This window comes from Diceros bicornis, chromosome 5, assembly GCF_020826845.1.
Source record: "Diceros bicornis minor isolate mBicDic1 chromosome 5, mDicBic1.mat.cur, whole genome shotgun sequence".
NCBI classification, from domain to species: domain Eukaryota; kingdom Metazoa; phylum Chordata; class Mammalia; order Perissodactyla; family Rhinocerotidae; genus Diceros; species Diceros bicornis.
This window is the reverse complement of record NC_080744.1, coordinates 76,216,135-76,239,537: the sequence shown is the minus strand read 5'-3', so window position 1 is coordinate 76,239,537 and position 23,403 is coordinate 76,216,135. Positions and strand designations below refer to the sequence as shown.

General features: G+C 34.2%; 1 long non-coding RNA gene and 1 other non-coding gene across 14 annotated transcripts in view; both read left to right on the top strand.

Annotated features, from left to right (window-relative positions):
• LOC131406359 (uncharacterized) overlaps positions 1 to 23,403 on the top strand; it is a 75,538-nt gene that overhangs the window by 41,074 nt on the left and 11,061 nt on the right. For 3 of the 13 annotated variants that reach the window (XR_009220106.1, XR_009220107.1, XR_009220103.1), the window contains exons 5-6: positions 8,278 to 8,318; positions 9,489 to 9,526. This is a non-coding gene — a long non-coding RNA (uncharacterized LOC131406359). The other 10 variants (XR_009220113.1, XR_009220104.1, XR_009220108.1 and 7 more) reach the window with 9 other exon arrangements.
• On the top strand, positions 8,975 to 9,041 carry LOC131406681 (small nucleolar RNA SNORD109A). The gene has a single exon (XR_009220307.1). It is a non-coding gene; the product is annotated as a small nucleolar RNA SNORD109A (small nucleolar RNA).

The following is a 23,403-nucleotide window of genomic DNA, read 5'->3' as shown; positions in this document are numbered from 1 at the left end:
TTTTTTCTAGTACATTAAAGATAATATTCCATAGTTTTCTGGTCTTCATTAAATATAACCATTTCCTTCTTTGATTGGTAGTTGGTATAGAAAATAATTGAAACAAAACTTTTGGCTAGCAAAGCAGGATGTGATAGATGCTTGAACAAAAGGTTGTTTTGAAGAGCTGTCTTAACTAAACAGTTTATCTTCCTCTCTGTGTCTTTTGCAATTTTGATAAAATGAGCTCCTTTGACAGGGAATTGGTTTTGTTTATATTCTTGTCTTACCCAGAAAGTCATACAGAAAATAATTATTCCATATTTTTAAATGGCTATTTTTGCTTACATGACATTTACAGTGAAAGAATAAGTTAGCGAGTGAATGGATGACTTTGTTTAAGAGAAAAAGCAAAGTAAAAAGATTAGGGTGAATTGGTGATAGAAATATCATTTAATTTAAATAATTGATAACACTACCATTATGGTCAAAGTATAGAAATATGAAATATTTTGTGAATTGTGTTGTGTTGTAAACATTTGATGTGAGTTTCCTAACATAGAATTGATCCAGCTCTTGAAATACCATCGTTTTATTGAAGGTAAGTGGGACATAGAAACCACACAACCTATGAATTTGGGGAAGATGATATTAATCTTCCAATTTTATCTATTTGACTTGAATGGCATTATTTTCTTACTTTGTCATGATTCCCACATGTCCACTCCCATGGCAAGCACACAGGAAGGGGAAACTGTTACAATTTTTACAATGTACACCATCACCAAAACATACTACTGTTCTTCTGTGATCCTATGAGAAATTTAGAAATAGTATTCCAATGTCCATGCGAGATAAGTTTCTGTGGAAACAGAAGTGCTCAGTTTTGAGAAATACTTTGATTGGTATTGTTATGTCTTATGTTAATGATTCTCAAATTCTGCCCCAATTCTACTTTTATCTATCTATCTATCTATCTATCTATCTATCTATCTATCTATCTAATCTATGTATCTATCTTTCTTCCATAATCTATCTGTATATCTCTACTGATTAATCATCTGTCAATCTACCTATTTATAAATCACTCATCTTATCATCTATCTGTCTATCATCTATCTATTCTGCCATTAGGTGTGAGAGGCAGAAGGGCATAGCAATGGAGAACCAAGAGGGTTACCTCCCATATGAAAGGACAGTAGTGACAGTCGTCTCTGAGGTGATGATGTATAGAAGGAGAAAGCAAGAAGAGAACATGAGGACTGAAGGCCATTTACTCAGGGACCCACCCAGTAGGAACTCTGGCCTTATTACTATATTTGAATTTGAAAAATAAAAATAGAGCTGCTTAGGATGTGCAGCTATGACATACAACTATCTACTGGGGCTTTGGGTGAAAAAAATAAATAAATAAAATTAAAAAAAAAAAGAAAAATAGAGCTGCTTCCATCCTATGTCAGCTTGACATGAGAAAATTGACTAAATTTTCTCTACTTTTTTAGTCTTTCTATACTTCCATATTTTAAAACTCTGTTTTAATTACATGGAATTATCATCTCATGCTATGTTAAAGTAGACCATGGATTAGCAAGCCTTTTCTATAAAGGGCCAAATAGCAAATACTTTCGGTTTTTCAGGCCTTGTGATCTCTTTGGCAGCTAATGTACTCTGCTGTTATTGTCTGAAAGCAGCCAGACACAGTGTGTAATTGAATGACTGTGACTGTGTTCCAATAAAACTTTATTTACAACAGCAGCTTGTGGGCTTGAGTTTACCAATCCCTGAACTAGAGCATTGGTTAAACCAGAACCAGAAAAATAATCAGATTAACTCAACCACGTCGTAAAAATACTGGAGAATTATTTCCGCAGTATAATTGTTTTCATGAAAATTATTTTTAGCTCCTTTGCTAAATCTCATTCATAAAAGAGCGATATAAATGAGGCATGCTGTCATAACCTAAGCAATGTAAAACCCACACTGTATAAGAGATTGCAGTGATATGAACCGCTTTTTAGTTATAACAAATTATATTTCAAAATTGAACGTATTTCTCTCACATTCCATCCATAAAGGCTCCAAGTTCCAAAATCTTGCCTGCCTTTGTTTCCCTTTCAGTGCAATTTGAATCAAAATGTTGTCTCGCAGCTTGCTTGGTGGTGTCCAGCCTCCTTGGGCAATGACTTCAGTCTATTTTGACTTCATTTTAGCAGCTGTAATTGTTTCAGTATCTCAGAATAGAATTTATATATTCCAAGCCTATTATTTAAATTAGTTTGTAAAACTTGAAAGAGTCAACAACATACGTAGCCAGTGGATACAATCTTTAATACAATTGAACTGTGTTTTCGAAGTTTGTTCTTGTTTGTCCATGTTGCATCGGAGGGTCTAGAAGAGAGAAAAAGAGAATCTAAAAGCTATTAAAATTAAATTTAGGCTATTTTTTATTTTGCAGTCAATTAAAAATATATATGTATATTTACTTGAGACTTATATGACCAGTTTAGTGTTAATATTCTATGAAAGACTAACTCAAAATTAATTAGAAAAAGAGAAGAATCCCAATACAAAAGTAGGAAAGTGCATAAATTAATTCATAAAAGAAAATTATTGTGAATGGTCAAGAGAATATAAAAATATGCTCAATCTTATCTTTATAATAATTAAATATGTATGAAATAATTATAAATTATTATAAATATATAATGAAATAATTATGTGTATGTGTCTGTGTGTACACGCATAACACACATAATGAAACGCATAATGAAATAAATCAAGTTACTTTTTTTCACCTATCAGATTAATAGTTACATTTGTTAACGAAGTGTGGAGAGTTTGGGACTCCTGCTGTCTTTTCAGGAGACAGTGCACAATACATATTAGATGGAAATTAGCACATATGGACTAACAATTTTATTTTCAGAAATTTACGTATAGGGTGTAATAGGAGGTGTTTAAAGATGTATATAAATTCATGGATACTCATTGCAACCTTAGTTATACTTGTGAAATTGTAAGTAACCTGTTTATCAAGTCATAATGCTAGGAAAATTATTCGTGATAACATTTATCCAGTTGGACTGTATTCAGTTATATATGGTAATGTGTGTTCAAATTAATGGATATGAAAATCTAGGGTTTTCAAAACTTTATTTATCCACCTGTTATTGAATACCAACTATGTTTGAGGCATTAACATTGTATTTCATTCATGTAAAATGATATATGTTATGTGCTTGTTCGGATATGGCCAATAAACCAATTTTATAGGAAGAATATTAAAAAATGTTGATAGTGAGTTCTGGTCATTATTTTACTGTTTCATTTGTGTGTGGTGTGTGTGTGTATAGTTTCAAATATATATTTCAGTTATATGTAGTGTTTATTAAGTTCTTAGTATATGTACCACATGCTAAGATAAACACTATTTCATGGATTATCTCATTTGATGTTCACAATAACCATACAGAGTAGGATATTTACTTCTTTTTAAAGATAAGAAAATAAAGGCTGTGTCTGATTGTGTAATTTATCTTATTATTCACATCTTTAAAAAAACATGACCCTATAGTGCACAGCCTTTGGAAGATAATAAAAATACTTAGATTTTGCTAAATCTATTGAGCAGAACCATGTTTTGGGAAAGAATGAACATTTCTGAGGTCATATTCATTCTCCCTGTCTCTTCAAGGTCAGAGCCATGAGAATTCTCAAGTGCAATTAATCAAGCGAAAAAGTCTAAGTGTTGAGATATTGCAAGAACGGGAAAAAAAGATGAATAGGACATTGGTTTGTGGAAAATTCCATGGCATAAACCTACAAAGAATGACCCTTAGAAATGAGGGATGCCAGTGCTTAGGAGACAGGACACTGTGTTCCTTAGCAGAAACCATTTCATAGATAGAGCACTCGGATGCCATGAGGGCGCAGATCACAGTCCAAAGAAAAACAGCCTAGAAGAGGAATGCCACTAAATGAAAGAAAGCAACTTTGGAATATACCCGATAACAGGCAATACCAAAACATAAATACTGCAGATAACAGGGAAAAGGCCAATGAGGATCTCAGAGTGAAAAAGCAATCCCCAGCTGATATAGATTTAAATGTCATAATCTCCTGTTGGAATATATTTTTTCCAATTGTAATTTATGACCATATGGTCTGGATTCTAAACTACCTACCTCCTTTGAATATGTGTTCCATAATCAGTTCACTTTTCCCCAGTTATCTGTATTTGTTTTAACCCTTTTCTAAAAGTATTTTGTGTCTTGCAAGTGCAATTAATTAGCAATTCTGGGCTAGTAGCTGAAATGTTGGCCAAAATGATAAGCAGAGGGAGTTGTGACATAAATTTTGCCTGACTATGCCACAACAGTGGCTAAAGTATGTTTAGAAGTTTGACTGGTTTATAATGTAAGAAATGTGCTATTCTAACTTTGCCTTTTTATCTTCTGGTATTTTGAGGGGAAATGGACTTTTATAAGTTACTTGCAGTTGGGGCTCTGATACATTGAGAATACTGAAGGAGCAAGATAAGCACAGAAGGAGAAAGCAGTCATAGATTGATAAGGCTGCATCTGTTAAAGAGGAGAGGACTGTTGGACACCAAGCAGTGAGCCACCTCTGCTTTTTACTTGGATACACTTTTGGCTTGTTTGGACATGGTAAATCTCTTTAAGGATGAGAAAACTTATTAATGATGGTAAGATGTTTATAATGTTATTAAACTAATATGTGAGTGAATGAGAGAATGAATGGATGGATAAATAGGGTAGAAAGTTAAGTTGTTTACAACAGAAAGCTGTAATAAACATAATGGGAGTGATAGGATATGAAAAATAAGCATTTGGCAATAATCATAATAATTGTTTCAACCAGGAACCATCAGAGGATGTTAAAACTTCTTGGAGAAAATTTGAGGAGAGAGGTTACTTTTATAGTCTGCAATTATCTCCATGAGTATCTCCTCCATGATATACCTATCAGTTACAAACAGAAAATAACTTCATGGTGGGGAACCAGGCAGACACCACTTCAATTAAGAGATGAACGTTAATACCACCAGTAATGTCGTCATTTGGCATCATTGAGAGGAAGCACTGAGAATAACAGAGCCTCGTTTCTGTAGTATTTCAGACAAAAGTGCATAAACCTGAATCTACTCATAAGGACATATCAGACCCAAACTGAGTGACATCCTGCAAAAAAAAAAAAAAAAACTGGCCTTTAGTCTTCAAACATATTAACATCACTGAGGAAATGTTCCAGACTAAGTCAGACTAAATAGCCATGAAAACTGAATACAATATTGATTCAGGATTTCTATAAAAAACATTAAAGAGAAAATTGGCAAAATTCTGAGAAAGTCCATCAAATAGGTTATAGTATTATATAAGGCAAGTATTAATTGCCTAATTTTGATGATGATACTCTGGCCATGTAACAGAAATCCTTGTTTTTAAGAAATAAAAATATTTAGTTGGCAAAGGAACATCATAACTACAATTTTCAAATTGTTTGGATGAAATAATATGTGAATATACGTATTTCAAAAAATAAATACAAAAAATGAAAAGAGATTAAACAAATTAATAAAATGTTAGCAAATAGGGAATTCAGGTAGAAATTGTCCAGGAATTCTGGATACTCTTGAATCTGCTCTTTAAGTCTGAAATTATGTCAAAATGATAATATAATATGTAAAAAGAGGAATGGCTTGAAGTGTATGGCTTCAAGTGTATGTATATGCTCAGGAAATATGAAAGTATGGATTAAGAGTATGAACACTGATACACAAGGGCCTTCTTTGTCTGCATTTGAACCATTTACATTAGAACAAGTCTTTTTACCCTCAATTCTTTCACTTGGCATAGTGTTCAAGGTTTAGCGATGTTGTAGCGTGTAGTAGAACTCCATTCCTTTTTATAGATGAGTAATAGTTTGTAGTGTGTTGTATGGATATATCACATTTTGCTTATCCATTCATCATTTAGTAGATATTTGGGTTGTTTCCACTTCTTGGCTATTAAGAATAGTCTTGCTATGAACATTTGTGTAGAGGTTTTTGTGTATACGTGTATTTGTAATTGTTTTGGGGGTGAGGATATGGTAACTCGGTTTAACCTTTGAGGAACGGTCTGACCAGGATTTTAAGATCATATTTGCTGCATTTAAAGGCGTAAAATGTCTGTGCATAGTTGGAAACTCTTGTTGTGGAAATAATTAAGTAAATTGAAAAACCAAGATATACATAGTTGAAGCCCATTTCCTCACACCAGTCTGGTTCAGTGGGTGTATATATTTTTTATCATTGCACATTTTTGCTTTTGTGTTCTCAGTTTTAAATGTTATGAAATTAATGTTTGAATATAAAGTATTTCCTTGCCTTAAAACATTAATTAAGATGCAGAAAGGCTAGCATAAGTGAATTATATATTACTCAATGATAACAGGATTGTTCAGATCAGTAGAATTTTGCCACAGAAATATACTGAATTTCCTCATAATGTTCATATTGAACTGCAAAGGAAAACTTTATCTCGTGGGCGTAATATCTGACGCAGCCTCCCTCGTTCATTATCTCCATTTTTCACGTGTAAATCAAGTGGTTTGGTATGTTTGAGTATGTTTAGTATGAATGCCTGTATGATTTCACGTGTGGCTTCGGGGTGTATCCTTACTGGTAGCAAGCAAAAGGTACCCTTTTGAGTGAATGTGCCTGGATCACATATTCATACATTGTGAAAAATCAGAAGAAAATGATAGACAAAATCCCTGATTTTGAGCAGTACGGTGTTTCTATTCTAAGCAAGTGGGGTGGACTTCCACTTACTCATTTTAGTGCTATCCCACAGATTTTGGTAGGTTTGAATGCTACGAGTCTTGCATGTATTAAAGATTTAATCTCTGAATATCTGGCTTCTTAGTTAACTGGTGTTCCTTTGAGTGTGTGCCTGCTAACAAACATACAGGCTCAGTACGTGAGAGTGTAGAATGGGTACATGGACACTAGGCCCAGTGTTGTGTTCCACCCTTTGTCAATTTTTTTTTAAATACATGAGGTTTTATTTTTGTTACTTTATTTTTTCTGAGGAAGATCAGCCCTGAGCTAACATCCATGCCAGTCCTCTTTTTGCTGAGGAAGACTGGCCCTGAGCTAACATCTGTGCCCATCTTCCTCCACTTTATGTGGGACGCCACCACAGCGTGGCCTGACAAGCAGTGTATCAGTGTGTGCCCGGGATCGGAACTTGGGCCGCCAGCAGCAGAGCTCGTGCAATTAACCGCTACACCACGGGGCCAGCCCCCCTTTGTCAATTTTATATGTGTACATTTATATAATTTATTTTTATTTTACATACAGTAAAATTTACTCTTTGTCATTTACGGTCAATGAGTCTTGACAAATGTGTAGTATATCTAACACCACAATCATGATTTGGAGGGGTTCCATTACTCTAAAATCCCCTTATGTTACTCCTTTGTAGTCAGCCTGTTCTTCTACTCCACAATCTCTTGCAACCACTGTTTCTATAGTTTTGCCTTTAACATAATGTAACTTAAACAGAATCAAACATTACATAGCCTCTGAGGTCTGGCTCCTTTTACCTAAAACTTTGAGTTCCCTAGTTCACTTGCAAGCATTTAACCTTCAGAGACCTCTGCTGACTTATCCAAGCATGCCTCCTAGGATTCTTAATTGCATTGCATGTTGAGTACAGATGGACTATGCTTACTCCATCTTATTCCTCTTATGTCTTACCTCTTTAATGTGCTTTTTCATTTGGTTCTTTTTTATAATTTCCATGTATCTTATGAAATTTCTGTTTTTCTATTCTTGCCATTGTTCCATCAGTTTCTATATATTTTTTTGTAATAGATTTTCAAACTTCTTATCCCTTACTTACTTCCAGATATATGTCTCACAATACCCTTTCATGTGCCCTTCATTTTACCCATCACAGAGCATTTTCATGAAGTCTTTATTTGGTGAAGTATAACTTTAGAATTTCTCATTAAAAGAGAAAATTGCTATGCCACTAATTTGTTTAGCATCGTAGAGAGGATTATTGACTATTTGCAGAGTGAAGAATTCAGAGAGGAAATAAGTGAAAACATGAAATGGCAAAGATGATAAAGGGCCAGGCAACTGTAATTTGTGTGGCAAGGACTAGAAGTGTGGGGGAATGCTTATATGAGAAATAATTACTAAAGGGCCAATTATTGTACTTTATTTTTAAATGGATTTTCTGTATTTTCTGATCTGATTTATATTTTTGTGATGTTTTGCTGCAGGTCAAAGGCTAGAACAAGTTATCATACTTCACAGAGGAGAGGTGAGCCACTACTCTGGTGCTTTGGAAATTTTTTGTGTGTGTTGTGGCTAGTGATGTCAGAGTGTCAAGTTCTGTGGGCTCATTCCTTCAGAGGCTCAAGGGAGAATATTTTTTGATAGATTTTTTCCCCCATAGGTGTACTTACTTTGTTAAAGGAATCTTTGCTATTGTTTCTTTCTTTCATTAAACAAAAATCTGTTTTTGAAGTAACCTGAATAACTTTTGGGAATCATTGGTATATTTCCTTTTTGTACCATTTTATAGTGTATGAAAATCATCATACACTAATGAATGGCACATCAATGAAATTTAAATGTGCCAAAATATTGATTTATGTATCCTTTTTGTTACTGGCAAGTTTAGAATATAGATGTTTCTACTCATATTTCTACTGTAATCACAACTTATTTGCTACCTCATTTACAAATGCTACCCCATTATTCTTTGAAATTTTAATTTACTATTTTTTTTGGTATTTTGTAGAGCAATACAAGGTCGTATGCCTTTTGTGCTATATATATGAGAGTTTCATTACTCAGATACTAAACAAAATGTCTACTGTGTATTTGCTGTTCTTTATTCATAATGCAGTAGATAATCCTGAAGAAAATAAGCCTGGCGATGTAAATGCTTATTTGTTGGGAGGGTGCTTGTCTGGATCAATGATGAGCACAATTGTCTGAGGATGCTGAGGGACTCATTCCAGATGTCAATCTGAGGTCCAGATGAGTGGCCCTCTAATAGGACAAATAAGACTCTCAGAGCCTGGCTGTATTTGGTAACCCCTCAGTGACAACATAATTCTTTTTTTGGAGCAAGCCATTAGCATGCTATCTTTTGAGTCAGTATGCAAATCTAGATATGCTCAGTGACCCAAGACTTGCTTCATTTTGCTCACTTTGAACAGAGAATTGTAGATAGTTACTTGTATGTAGGAAATAGGTTCTTGAGTAATGAATAAGGAAACAAAAGAAAGATTGAATTAGGAAGAGGTCAGACAACTGTGATGGGTATTGAAATCCTCATTAGTGTTGGGCTAAAAGAAGGGAACACTGAATGCCTATACTAAATATTGATGACGGAATCAATTTTAGTGCTTTATTATTTTTACTGTTGAGTATTTTGAGACTGTATCTTTGCTTTTCTTTCTGCCATGTTTTTCTGAGGCAGAAGGGCTGGAATGAGGTCCTCCACTTCAGAGAATAGGGGTGAGTAGCTATACCAGGTTCCTTTGACAGTCATATGTCATGTGTACTGTGCCACATCCTAAGGTCTCTGTGTTCATCTTTTCAGTGGCTTACTGGACAATATTGTCATGATATACTTTTGTTCTTTGGTGAGTGTCTCCACTCTCGTTTCCAAGTTTTAAATTTTATTTTGAGTTTTGAGTTGACTGACAAGTGTAGAATTTTGGAAAATTGTCATTTTTGTTTGTTTGTTTGTTTTTAGTTTCCTATTACAGTGAAATATCCTTGTGTGAAATTAAGCTATGCTTGGAAATTTCCTTAACTAATTCTTATGGTTTTGGAATGTTGACCCCATGATTAAGATTGTCATTTTGGTCAAATCTGTAAGATCATTATGGATCATTATTGCTACTCTTCTCATCATTGAGTTTTGACTGTAGTTAGTTTTTTTCTTTTTTAATTTTTTTGATGTGGAAAAGTATATGTTAAATTTTATGAGATCTTTCCAACACCACGAAGATTTTAAATGATAAAGAACCATGAAGTACTGCATTTTTCTGAAACACAAAAAAGTTCAATTTCCCATACTGTGTTGGCCTCACAAAAGATATTAGGTTGGGTTAATACAGTGGAGAGATAATGAAATTTCATATACTAAGTCATTAATCATGAGTTTTTGTTAAAGTTGAAACATCTATCAATAAGTAAAATAGTCTGTATATATCTTGACATGATTACACAGAAGGTTTTGTGTTGCCTGGGGCCTGGTGTTTAATACTTTAGGAATAGGTAAACTCTGTGTTTCTCTTGACAAGGTACTTGTCACAAATTCTTTCAAGGAGTAATTATTTTGTGTTCTTTTTATACTTATTTACTTATATATTTTAAATTTGTATTTATTTCTCCAGAACCTATTAAGGTCATTCAAATAAGCTCAATAACAATCAATAAAATATTCCTGAACACTAATAATTATAACATCAGGGAGGAAAAGAGCCCTACTAGATATTGAAATGGACTACAGAAACTCCATCATTAGACAAGGTTTGAGGGTGAATATGAATGTTAGGAACCCAAGAAAATATTTTGGTATGATAAATATGGTCCTATAAATACGTACTTGTATATTTGCCCATGTTAATATATAAGTAGATTTGTGGTGCATGGCTGTTGTCTCAATGTTTGGAAGTATATTCACATAATATTTCTGCTGTAAATGGCAAGTATTAAATGTACAACCCACTGTATTTTAAAAAGAAGTGCTTTCTCCCTAAGATTGGGAACAAGACAATGATGTTCTGTCTCATCAATTCTATTTATGTTGTTCTGCAAAGTTGTAACCCATGCAATAGGGCAAGAAAAAGAAATAAAAGACATAAAGATCAGAAAGGAAGAAACAAAGCTTTATTTGCAGACAGCATGATTGCTTATGTTAGAAAATCCCAAAGAATTTACAAATAATGCTCCTAGAACTAAAAACTAAGTATAACAAGTTCACAAGGTGCAAGGTACAAAAGTCAATCATATTACTATATTCCAGCAATGAAAAATTGGAATTTGAAATAAATATCATTTATAATAGCACAAAAAATGAGTTACTTGAGTGTAAATCTAATAAAAATGTGCAGTATATCTGTGTTGAAAGCTGCAAAACACTGATGAAAGTTATCAAACAAGACCTTATAAATGTAGAGATATGCTCCATTCATGGATCAGAAATCTCAATATTGTTAAGTTGTCTGGTTACCTCAATTTCATGTGTAGATTCAGTACAATCCACATAAACACCATTGCAAGTTTCTTTGTATAAAGCAACAAGGTGATTCTCAAATTATATTCAAGGTGAAAGAACTAGAGTAACAAAAGAGGTTCTGAAAAAGTCCTAAAATCAGAGAACTAACACCATCTTATTTTAAAGCTTACTGTAAAGATATAGTAAACAAGATAGTATGTTGGTGAATGGATTGAAAAATAGATCAACGAAGATGATGATATCTGTGGAAGGTAGTCATAGAAACAAAATACCTGGGTGCTTTCTGGAGTACTGGTAATGTTTGTTTCTTGATCTGTGTGTTGAGTAATTGCTGTGTTTAAAAGATGAACATTTATTAAGCTGTACATTTATTAAGCTGTACAACATTTATTAAACTGTACAATGCAACGCATGCACTTTGCTGTATCTATCTTATACTTCAATAGAAAGTTAAAAATTTCCCATCGAACTAGTCTAAATGTTGGTTAATGTGTTTTCTAGGAGTTGTCCAATAGATTGTGTGTTACTTGGGACTCGATGATTGATGTCCTTAGGGTAGGTCAAGAGTGTTCTTCTTTTAACGCAGGCATTTCAGCAAATCGTATCAAGGAGTAGTTGTTTATGTATTCATAATTTTTACATATGTGTATACATATGGTCCTTGACATATGATAGTTCAACTTAATGATTTTTTGACTTAATGATGGTGCAAAAGTGATGTACATTCAGTAGAAACCATACTTCAAATTTTGAAGTTTGATCTTTTCCCAGGCTAGCAATATGTGGTATGATACTCTCTCATGATGGGGGGCAGTGGTGGTGAGCCACAGCTCCCAGTCAGTGATGTGATCACAAGGGTAAACAATAGATACACTTACAACTATTCTGTACCCATATAACTATTCTGTACCCATATAACCATTCTGTTTTTCACCTTCAGTACAGTATTCAATAAATTACATTAAATATTCAACATTTTGTTATAAAATACGCATTGTGTTAGATGATTTTGCCCAACTGTAAGCTAATGTAAGTGTTCTGAGCATATTTTAGGTAGGCTAGGCTAAGCTATGATGTGCTCTAGGCTAGGTGTATTAAATACATTTTCAATTTAAAATATTTTCAACTTATGATTGGTTTGTCAGGATGTAAACCCATTGTAAGTTGAGGAAGATCTGTATTTTTCCATGTGTTTATTTACTTATCCATTTTTCTCGTATGATAATGTGCTAAACAATTCAGAAGTCTTAAATATTGAAGATATTTTATTTTTGTAGTTTCCTTTGACATTAAAAATCTTCTTGCAATTATTATATAATAAATTCTACCATTTTTTTCTTTTGGTATATACTACTTTGAGTTTTAACTCGTGTAAATTTGTGTAACCATGACCATAATCAGGATATAGAACAAGTGTATGCTTTGTCCTTTAACTCCCAAAACTCTCTTGTCCCTTTATAGTCATACTCTCCCCCCACCATTAACCCCTGACCACTACTAGTATTTTCTCTATCCCTATAGGTTTGTCTTTTGAGAATGTTACAGAAATGAAATCATACAGTATGTAACCTTTGAGGCTATTTCACTCAGCATAATTCCCTTGAGATACATTGAGATTGTAGCTTGTTTCAATAGTTTCTTTTTTATTGCTGAATAATATTCTATTCTGTGGCTGCACCATAATTTATATATCCATTCATTCTTTGAATGGCACTTACACTGTTTCCAGTTTTTGGCTGTTACAGATAAAGCTGCTATGAACAATCATCTGTAGGTTTCTGTGTGAACCTAAGTTTTCTCTATGGTGAACATCAGCAAACTTTTTTCTTGAAGTGCCAAATAATACACCTTTTAGATTTGTGGGCTGTAAAGTGTCTGTCATAAACTACTCATCTCTGCTACTATAGCACAAATGAATGGGTGTCACTGTGTTTACATGAAACTTTTCTTAAAAAAGTGGTGGTCGGCCAATGGGACATATTTTGCCAACCCTTGCTATAGAGAAAATACTCGGGATTGGGTTTGCTGTATTGCATGGTGAGAATATGTTTAATTTAAAAAAAACTGTCAAGTTATTTTCCTTAGTTTTTGAACTGTTTTACATTCCTGGCAGGCATAAATGGGGCAACCTTTTGTTCTGTAGTCTTATCAGCACTTGGTATAGTCAGTATGTTTTATTTTAGACATTCTGATAAATGTGTGCATTACCCTAATGGCTAATGATATTGAAAAACATTTCTTGTGCTTATTTGTCATCTATGTATCTTCTTTGATGAAGTTTCTGTTGATATCTTTTGCTCTTTTTCTAATAGAATTGTTGTTTTCTTATATTGAATTTAGAGTTTTTCGTATAACATGTTTATATACCATGAACCAAAGTCCTTTGTGTTGGATGTGTGACTTCCAACTCTTTTTTCACACTCTGGCTTGTCTTTTAATCCTATAAACAGTGTATTTCTCACAGTAAAGGTTTACAATTTTGATAAAATCCAATTTATCATTTTTTAAAATTGATCTTACCTTTGGTTGCATGTGTAATAGCTGTTCAGCTAACTCTAGCTCATGAGGATTTTCTTTTGTGATTTGTCCTATAGTTTAATGTTTCATTAAGATCTATAATTTAGACCTATATTCATTTTGAGTTGATCTTTGAATATAGTGTGAGGATTAGGTCGAGGTTCACTTTTTTGCAATTGTATGACCAATCGTTCTAACACCATTTGCTTCTCCATTGAATTGCTTTGTATCTTTGTGAAAAACCAAATGGACATGTTTATATAGATCTGTTTCTAGACTCGCAATTCTGTTTTATTCATCTATATGCCTGTCCCTTACCCAATTTTACACTGTCTTGATTGCTGTATTTTTATAATGGTTTTAAAACCAGGTAGAATGACTCCTCCAACTTCATTCTTCTTTATCAAAAATTGTGTTAGTTATTTTTTGCCCTTTTTTATACATTTCACGATCAGCTTATATGTATAAAAAATTGTGCTCTAATCTTTTTTTTTAATCAAAGTTAGTTGAAATACAAAATTTTGTTAGTTTCGGGAGTACCACATAGCGATTTGACCTTTAAATACGTTGTGAAATGATTACCACGGCAGGTCTAGTAACCATCTGTCATTGTACAAAGGTGTTACCATATTATTGACTGTATTCCCTATGCTGTACATTACATCCCCGTGAATTATTTATTTGATAACTGGAAATTAGTACCTCTTAATGCCCTTCACCTATTTCACCCATCCTTCCACCTGCCTCCCCTCTGATGACTACCAGTTTGTTCTTTGTTTCTATGACTTTGGTTCTGTTTTGTATTGTTTGTTTGTTTTGTTTTTTTAGATTCCACATATAAGTGAATTCATACAGTATTTGTCTTTCTCTGTCTGACTTATTTCACTTAGCATAATACACTCTAGGTCTCTCTATGTTGTTGCAAATGGCAAGATTTCATTCTTTTTTATGGCTGCATAATGTTTCATTATGTATATATATCACATCTTCTTTATCCATTCATCTTAATCAGTGAACACTTAGGTTGCTTCAGTATCATGGCTATTGTAAATAATGCTACATTGAAAACAGGGATGCATATATCTTTTCAAATTAGTATTTTCATTTTCTTCAGATAAATACCCAGAAGTGTTGTTCTTTCTCAAGATTGCTTTGCTTATTTGGGGTTTTTGTGGTTCCGTACAAATTTTAGGATTGTTTGTTCTAGTTCTGTGAAAAATGCCATCATAGGAGGGCTGGCCCTGTGGCCTACTGGTTAAGTTTGGCACTCCCCTTTGGCAGCCTGGGTTTGGTTCCTGAGCACAGACCTAAACCACTTATTGGCGGCCATGCTGTGGCGGCAACCTACATACAAAATAGAGGAAGATTGCACAAGATGTTAGCTCAAGGCAAATCTTCCTCAAGCAAAAAGAGGAAGATTGGCAGCAGGTGTTATCTCAGGGTGAATATTTCTCAGGAAAAAAAAATGCCATCATATTTTGGTATTTTGATAGGGATTGCATCAAATCTGTAGATTGCTTTGAGTAGTATGGACATTTTAACAATAGTAATTCTTCCAGTCCATGAGCATGGTATATCTTTCCATTTATTTATGTCATCTTCAATTTCTTTCGTCAATACCTTACAGTTTTCAGAGTACTTGTCTTTCACCTCCTTGGTTAAATTTATACCTAGATATTTTATTATTTTTGATACAACTGTAAATGGGATTGTTTTCTTAATCTCTTTTCCTGATTATTTGTTATTAGTGTTTAGAAATGCGACAGATTTCTGTGTATTGATTTTCTATCCTGCAACTTTACTGAATTCATTTATTAGTTCTAATATTTTTTTTGGTGTGGTCTTTAGGGTTTTCTCTATATAGGATCATGTCATCTGCAAATAATGACGATTTTACTTTTACTTTCTAATTTGGATGCCTTTTATTTCTTTTTCTTGTCTGATTGCTGTGTCTAGGACTTCCAATACTATGGTGAAGAAAAGTGATGAGAATAGGCGTTCTTGTCTTGTTCCTCATCTTAGGTGAAATGCTATCAGATTTTCACCATTGAGTATGATGTTAACTGTGGTTTGTCATATATAGCCTTTATTATATTAAGCTATGTTCCCTCTGTGCCTACTTTGAGAGTTTTTATCATAAATGGATGTTGAATTTTGTCAAATGCTTTTTCTGCATCTGTTGAGATGGTCATTATTTTTATCCTTTCTTTTGTTAATGTGATATATCACATTGATTGATTTGAGGATATTGAATCATCGTTGCATCCCTGGGATAAATCCCACTTGATAGTGGTGTATGATCATTTTAATGTATTGTTGAATTCAGCTTGCTAATATTTTTTGAGACTTTTTGCATTTGTGTTTATCAAGCACATCGGCCTGTAATTTTCTTTTTTTGTGTGGTGTCTTTGGTTTGGTATCAGAGTAATGCTGGCCTCATAGAATGAGTTTGGAAGTGTTCCTTGCTCTTCAGTTTTTTGGAATCGTTTGAGAAGGATAGTTATTAACTCTTCTTTAAATATTTGGTAGAATTCACCTGTGAAGCTGTCTGTTCCAGGACTTTTGTTGGAAGTTTTTGATGGCTAATTCAACCTCATTACTAATAATTAGTCTGTTCAGATTTTCTATTTCTTCCTGATTTAGTCTTGGAAGATTGTGTGTTTCTAGGAATTTATCTATTTCTTCTAGGTTGGCCAATTGTTGCCATATAATTGTTCATAGTAATCTCTTATAATCCTTTGTGTTTCTGTGGTGTTGGTTGTAACTTCTCCGCTTTCATTTCTGATTTTACTTATTTGGGCCCTCTCTCCTTTTTTCTTGATAAGTTTAAATGTTTAGCAATTTTGTTTATTTTTTCAAAGAAACATCTCTTAGTTTAATTGGTCTTTTCTATTGTTTTTCTTAGTCTTTATTTATTTCCACTATGATCTTTATTACTTCCTCCTTCTACTAACTTTGGGCTCTTTTTGTTCTTCTTTTTCTGGTTCCTTTAGGCTTAATGTTTGGTTGTTTGAGATTTTTCTTGTTTACTGAGATGGGCCTCTATCACTATGAACTTCCCTCTTGGAATTGCCCCCCATAGATTTTGTAACATTGTGTTTCTTTTTTTTTTTTTTAATAAAGGGATTTGTTTATTTAAGTCATTGGACTGGACTATGTTTTCAACAGCAATAGAAATTACATTAGCAAGAACAATAAAAAGCATATTTTCTAAACAAATTAGGCGAGTTGGTAACTGGGAAATAATGTGCAGTTTTAAAAATAAAATAAACTTCTTGTGTGTATATATCTGAATTGTGATTCTGTATTTAAACTTCATAAATGGGTGTCTCTTATCTGGGAGTTTTCAACTTGTTTTTTTTTTTTTTTTAATTTTTTGTTTATTGCAGTAACATTGGTTTATGACATTGTAAAAATTTCAGGTGTACATCATTGTACTTCCATCTCTGCATAGATTACATCATGTTCACCACCGAAATACTAATTACAACCCATCACCACACACATGTACCGAATTATCCCTTTCACCCTCCTCCCTCCCCGCTTCCCCTCTGGTAACCACCAATGCAATCTCTGTCCCTATGTGTTTGTTTATTGTTGTTATTATCTACTACTTAATGAAGGAAATCATATGGTATTTGACCTTCTCCCTCTGACTTATTTCGCTTTGCATTATACCCTCAATGTCCATCCATGTTGTCACAAATGACTGGATTTCATCATTACTTATGGCTGAGTAGTATTCCATTGTGTATATATACCACAGTTTCTTTATCCATTTGTCCCTTGATGGGCGCTTAGGTTGCTTCCAAGTCTTGGCTATTGTGAATAACACTGCAATGAACACAGGGGTGCATGTACCTTTACAAATTGGTGTTTTCAAGTTCTTTGGATAAATACCCAGCAGTGGAATAGCTGGATCATATGGTAGTTCTATCCTTGCTTTTTTGAGGAATCTCCATACTGTTTTCCATAGTGGCTGCACCAGTTTGCACTCCCACCAGCAGTGTATGAGAGTTCCCTTCTCTCCACATCCTCTCCAACACATGTTGTTTCCTGTCTTGTTAATTATAACCATTCTGATGGGCGTATGGGCGTGAGTTGATATCTCATTGTAGTTTTGATTTGCATTTCCCTGATAGTTAGTGATTTTGAACATCTTTTCATGTGTCTGTTGGCCATCTGTATATCTTCTTTGGAGAAATGTCTGTTCAGGTCTTTTGCCCATTTTTTAATGGGGTTGGTAGTGTTTTTGTTGTTGAGATGCATGAGTTCTTTATATATTTTGGAGATTAAGCCCTTATCAGATGTATGGTTTGCAAATATCTTCTCCCAATTGTTAGGTTGTCTTTTTGTTTTGTTGATGGTTTCCTTTGCTGTGCAGAAGCTTTTTAGTTTGATGTAGTCCCATTTGTTTATTTTTTCTATTGTTTCTCTTGCCCGGTCAGACGTGGTGTTTGAAAAGATGTTGCTAAGACTGATGTCGAAGAGCGTACTGCCTATGTTTTCTTCTAGAAGTTTCACAGTTTAAGGTCTTACATTCAAGTCTTTAATCCATTTGGAGTTAATTTTTGTGTATGGTGTAAGGTAAGGGTCTACTTTCATTTTTTTGTATATGGCTATCCAGTTTTCCCAACACCATTTGTTGAAGAGACTTTCTTTTCCCCATTGTGTGTTCTTGGCTCCTTTGTCAAAGATTAGCTGTCCATAGATGTGTGGGTTTATTTCTGGGCTTTCGATTCTATTCCATTGATCTGTGTGTCTGTTTTTGTGCCAGTACCATGCTGTTCTGGTTACTATAGCTTTGTAGTATATTTTGAAATCAAGGAGTGTGATACCTCCAGCTTTGTTGTGTTTTCATTTTCATTTGTTTCAAGGTATTTTTTTATTTCCTCTTTGACTTTTTCATCGACCCATTGGTTGTTTAGTAGCATGTTGTTTAACCTCCATGTATTTATTCTTTTTTTTCAGTTTTATTCTTGTAATTGATTTCTGGTTTCATACTGTTGTGGTCAGAAAAGATGCTTCATATGTTTTTAATCATCTTAAATTTATTGATAATTGTTTTGTGGCCTAACATGTGATCTATCCTGGAGAATGTTCCATGTGCACTTGAAAAGAATGTATATTCTGCTGTTTTTTGGATGGAGTCTTCTCTCTATATATATATTAAGTTCATCTGGTCTAATGTGTTATTTAAGGCCAGTGTTTCTTTGTTGATTTTTCTATCTGGATGATCTATCCATTGACTTAAGTGGGGTGTTAAAGTCCCCTACTATTATTGTATTACTCTCAATTTTTCCCTTTATTTCTGTTAATATTTGCTTTATGCATTTAGGTGCTCCTCCATTGGGTGCATAGATATTTACAAGTGTTACATCCTCTTGTTGGATTTACCCTTCATCATTATGTAAGCCCTTCTTTGTCTTTTGTTACAGTCTTTTTTAAAAAATCTATTTGATTTGATATAGGTATTGCTACCCCAGCTTTCTTTTTGCTTCCATTTTCATAGAATATCTTTTTCCATCTCTTTGCTTTCAGTCTGTGTGTGTCTTTAGATCTGTAGTGAGTCTCTTGTAGGCGGCACATATATGGGTCTTGGTTTTTCATCCCTATGTCTTTGATTGGATCATTTAGTCCATTTACATTTAAAGTAATTATTGATAGGTATGTCTTTATTGCCATTTTGTTAATTGTTTTCTGTTTGTTTTTTTTTAGTTTTTCTCTATTCCTTTCTTCATCTCTTGCTCTTTTCCTATGTGATTTGATGACTTTCTTTAGTGTTATGTTTGTATTCTTTTCTCTATTGTTTGTGTATTTATTATAGATTTTTGAATTGTTGTTCCCATGGGGTTCATATATAACAGCCTATATATGTAGCAGTCTATTTTAAGTTGATGGTCACTTAAGTTTGAGTGTATTCTAAAAGCACTACATTATTACACCTCCCCCCACGTTTTATGTTTTTCATGTCAGATTTTCCTTTTTTTTTTGTATTCCTTAACTAATTATTGTAGATGTTGATGCTTTTGCTACTTTTGTCTTTTAATCTTCAAATTAGCTATGTATGGTTAATTCAATATATTTACTATATGTTGGCCATTACCAGTGTGATTTTTTCTTTCATAATTTTCTTCTTTCTAGCTATGGCCTTTTCTTTCCTATTTAAAGAAGTCTCCTTCACATTTCTTGTAATGCCAGTCTAGTGGTGATAAACTCCGTTAGCTTTTTTCTGCCTGGGAAATTCTTTATCTCTCCTTCGTTTCTGAATGATAACAATGCCAGGTAGGCTATTCTTGGTTGTAAATTTTTTTACATTCATCAATTTGAATATATTGTGCCACTCTCTTCTAGCCTGTAAAGTTTCTGGTAAAAAATCACCTGATAGTCTTATGGGGATTTCCTATACGTAAGTAGTTGTTTTTCTCTTCCTGATTGTAAGATTCTCTCTTTATCTTTAACTTTTGACAATTTAATTATAATATGTCTTGGTGTGGGTCTCTTTGGGTTCATCTTATTTAGGACTCTCTGTGCTTCCTGGGGATGTTTGTTTCCTTCACCAGGTCGGGAAAGTTTTCAGTCATTATTTCTTAAAATATTTTTTCTGTCCCTTTCTCTCTCTCTTCTCCTTCTGGGACTCCTATAATATGAATGTTGTATGTATGACATTGTCCCAAAGGTCTCTTAAGCTATTCTTGTTTTTTTTTTAAATTCTGTTTTCTTTTTGCCGTTCCAATTGAGTGTTTCCACTGCCTTGTCTTCTAGATCACTGATCTATTTTTCTGTGTCATCTAATCTACTATTGATTTCCTCTAGTGTATTTTCCATATCAGTTGTTGTATTCTTCAGCTCTGATTGGTTCTTGTTTATATTTTCTATCTCTTTGTTGAAGTTCTCACTATATTCTTCCATTCTTCTCCTGAGTTAGTTCTGTGAGCATCTTTATGACCATTACTTTGAACTTCTTATCTGGTAGATTGCTTGTCTTCATTTTGTTTAGTTCTTTTTCTAGAGTTTTGTCTTCTGCTTTTGTTTGGAATATATTCCTTTGTCTCCTCATTTAGCCTAACTCTCTGTCTTTGTTTCTATGCATGAGGTACAACAGCTACATCTCTTGGTCTTGAAGGAGTGGCTTTCTGTAGAAGGTGTCCTATAGTACCTAATAATGCAGTTCTCCTTGGTCAGCAGAGCAAGGTCCTTTAGATGTGTCTCCTGTGTAGGCTGCATGCACCCTTCTGTTGTGCCTGGGCCATGATTGCTGCAGACACGCTGGTTTGCAGGGCTGGCCCCCCAGGGAGGGAGCTGCTCTGGAGGGTCTCTGATGCTGGCTGGGGCGAGGCAGGAGCCACTTTGCAGGAATATCAGCTGGGGCGGGTCTATAGAGGACTACTAGGGCAGGGCAAGTGGTGCTAGCAAGGTATATGGAGAGTGTTAAAAATGGCACCCATCAGGGCCAGGCCAGCTAGATAGAAGGAGAGTAAAAACAAGTGGTGCCCACCAGAACTTCCATCCCCAGAGAAAGTTCAGACAGATCCCTGCCGCTCTGGCACATGACCTAAAATTAGTCAGTGAATCTCCTTCAAGTATAACCCAGGCACTTTTCAAACTGCTGCTTCTGCACTAGGACTTGGAGCAAGTGAGTTTGTGTGTGTACTCCTTTAAGACTCTAGTCTTGGTTTTCTATAGCTCTTTGGCTCTCCCATACATTAGCCACGCTGATTTTCAAAGTCAGATGTTATGAGGACTGGTCTTCTGAGTGCAGGTCCCCTGGGTTATGGAGCCCAACATAGAGCTCAGGACCCTCACTTGTCTGCGAGGACCTCCACAATTGTGATATCCCTCCTGCTTGTGGTTTGCTGTGCTGGGGGTGTGGGTCCTAACTAGACCACATCTCCACCCCTCCTACCTGTCTTGATGTAGCATTTTCTTTATATCTTTAGTTGTGGAAAATCTCTTCTGCTAGTCTTCAGGTTGTTCTCAGCAATAGTTGTTCTATGTGTGGTTGTAGTTTTGGTATTAATGTGGGAGGAGATGAGCTAAGGATCTTCCTACATCTTGATGCAATCTCCCCTACTTTAATATTGATTACTATTGCATTAGATCTTTGAAAAATGTGGGGAAAATTGACATGTTTACTATTTTGAGTCTTTCAGTCTATAAACATGATGTTTCTTTACATTTATTTAGGTCATCTTTGATTTCTTTCATCATCATTTTTTAGTTTTCAGTATATAGATTATCTATGTGTTTTATTAGATTTGTATACCTCAGTAGTTCATAAGTATTGGAGCTTTTGTATTTTTTTAATTTAGATTTTCCATTGTATATTGCTGTTATATATAAATACTGTTGATTTTTGGATTGAGATATATATCTATATCTGTCTACATACATACAAGTTTTCACAGTCTATTCTTCAATATTTTATAACTTTAAATTAAATGTATCAATTTTATTCCATTTATCCTCCTTCTTTTGTGATATAGTTGTCTCTACATAATTTGTGAACTACGTCAAAGATAGAATTTTTGCTTTCCATTACAAAACATTGAAAAACTCAAAGGGGGAGGTATAATGTATTGTATTTACTTAGACATTTTCCCTTTCTGTTGCTCTTCCTTACTGAATGTCCACATTTTCTTTTGTTACCCTTTCTCTTTTGCCTGAAGAACTTTCTTTAGCAGTTTGTTTAGAGCATGTCTATTGGCCAGAAATTCTCTTGGTTTTCTTTTGTCTGAGCATGTCTTTATTTCACCTCCATTTCTGAGGGATCTTTTCTCTAAATATAGAATTTTCCTCTCACAGTTATTTTATTTCTGCTTTTAAAAATTATTTTGCCACTATCTTCTGGCATCCATGGCTTGGATGAGAAGGGTGTCTGACCTCAGCAGCTGATGGAGAGGAGAGAGATACTGCTATTGCTTGCATTAGTATAGAGTGGGGTTGACTGTCAGACACCATCTGTTGGGGAAGGGGCTTGTTACTTTCTCCTTACTGCAGGGTGTGGATCGAAGACAGATCGCCCATAGTCTCTGCTGATGTAGTACCTGGTGGATATGTGGAAGGGTCTCATTGATCTTTACTCAGAGTAGGACATGTGTATAGTAAATGGAATTCTTTCCTACAGCGCTGTTCATTCTTCAGACTTTTGACTAGAGAGGGCATCCTTTTACTCTGGGCTTTTTTCATTTCCCTTCATTGGCATTTCCAGGCTATGGGCTGCTCTAGGTACCAGGCTATGCTATTTAAGAGGTCTAAATAAAGGGGCTAAAAATGCACTTCTGGATTGTTCTTCAAGTCCCACATCCCTATTCAATCTGCCTTCTTACCTCAGCCTTTCAGGGTTTATCTGTTGCTTTATATATTTTTTCTAGAATTTTTTGTTGTAATTAGAGGGAGGAATAGGATGGAGTGCACTTATTCCATCTTGTCCAGAGCAGTATTCCTTACTAAAATTTTAATAGTTCTTAATTTTTTTTCTTGTTCATTTGTATTCATGTACTCCCTAAAAAAGATACAGTTTCTAATTACTTATAGGAATAATTGCAATTTGTTGTAATTTATTAACAACAAAGAAGAATGTGAAATAAAAATTATTTTTCTCTATTTTTCCAGTCTAGTTTTGCAG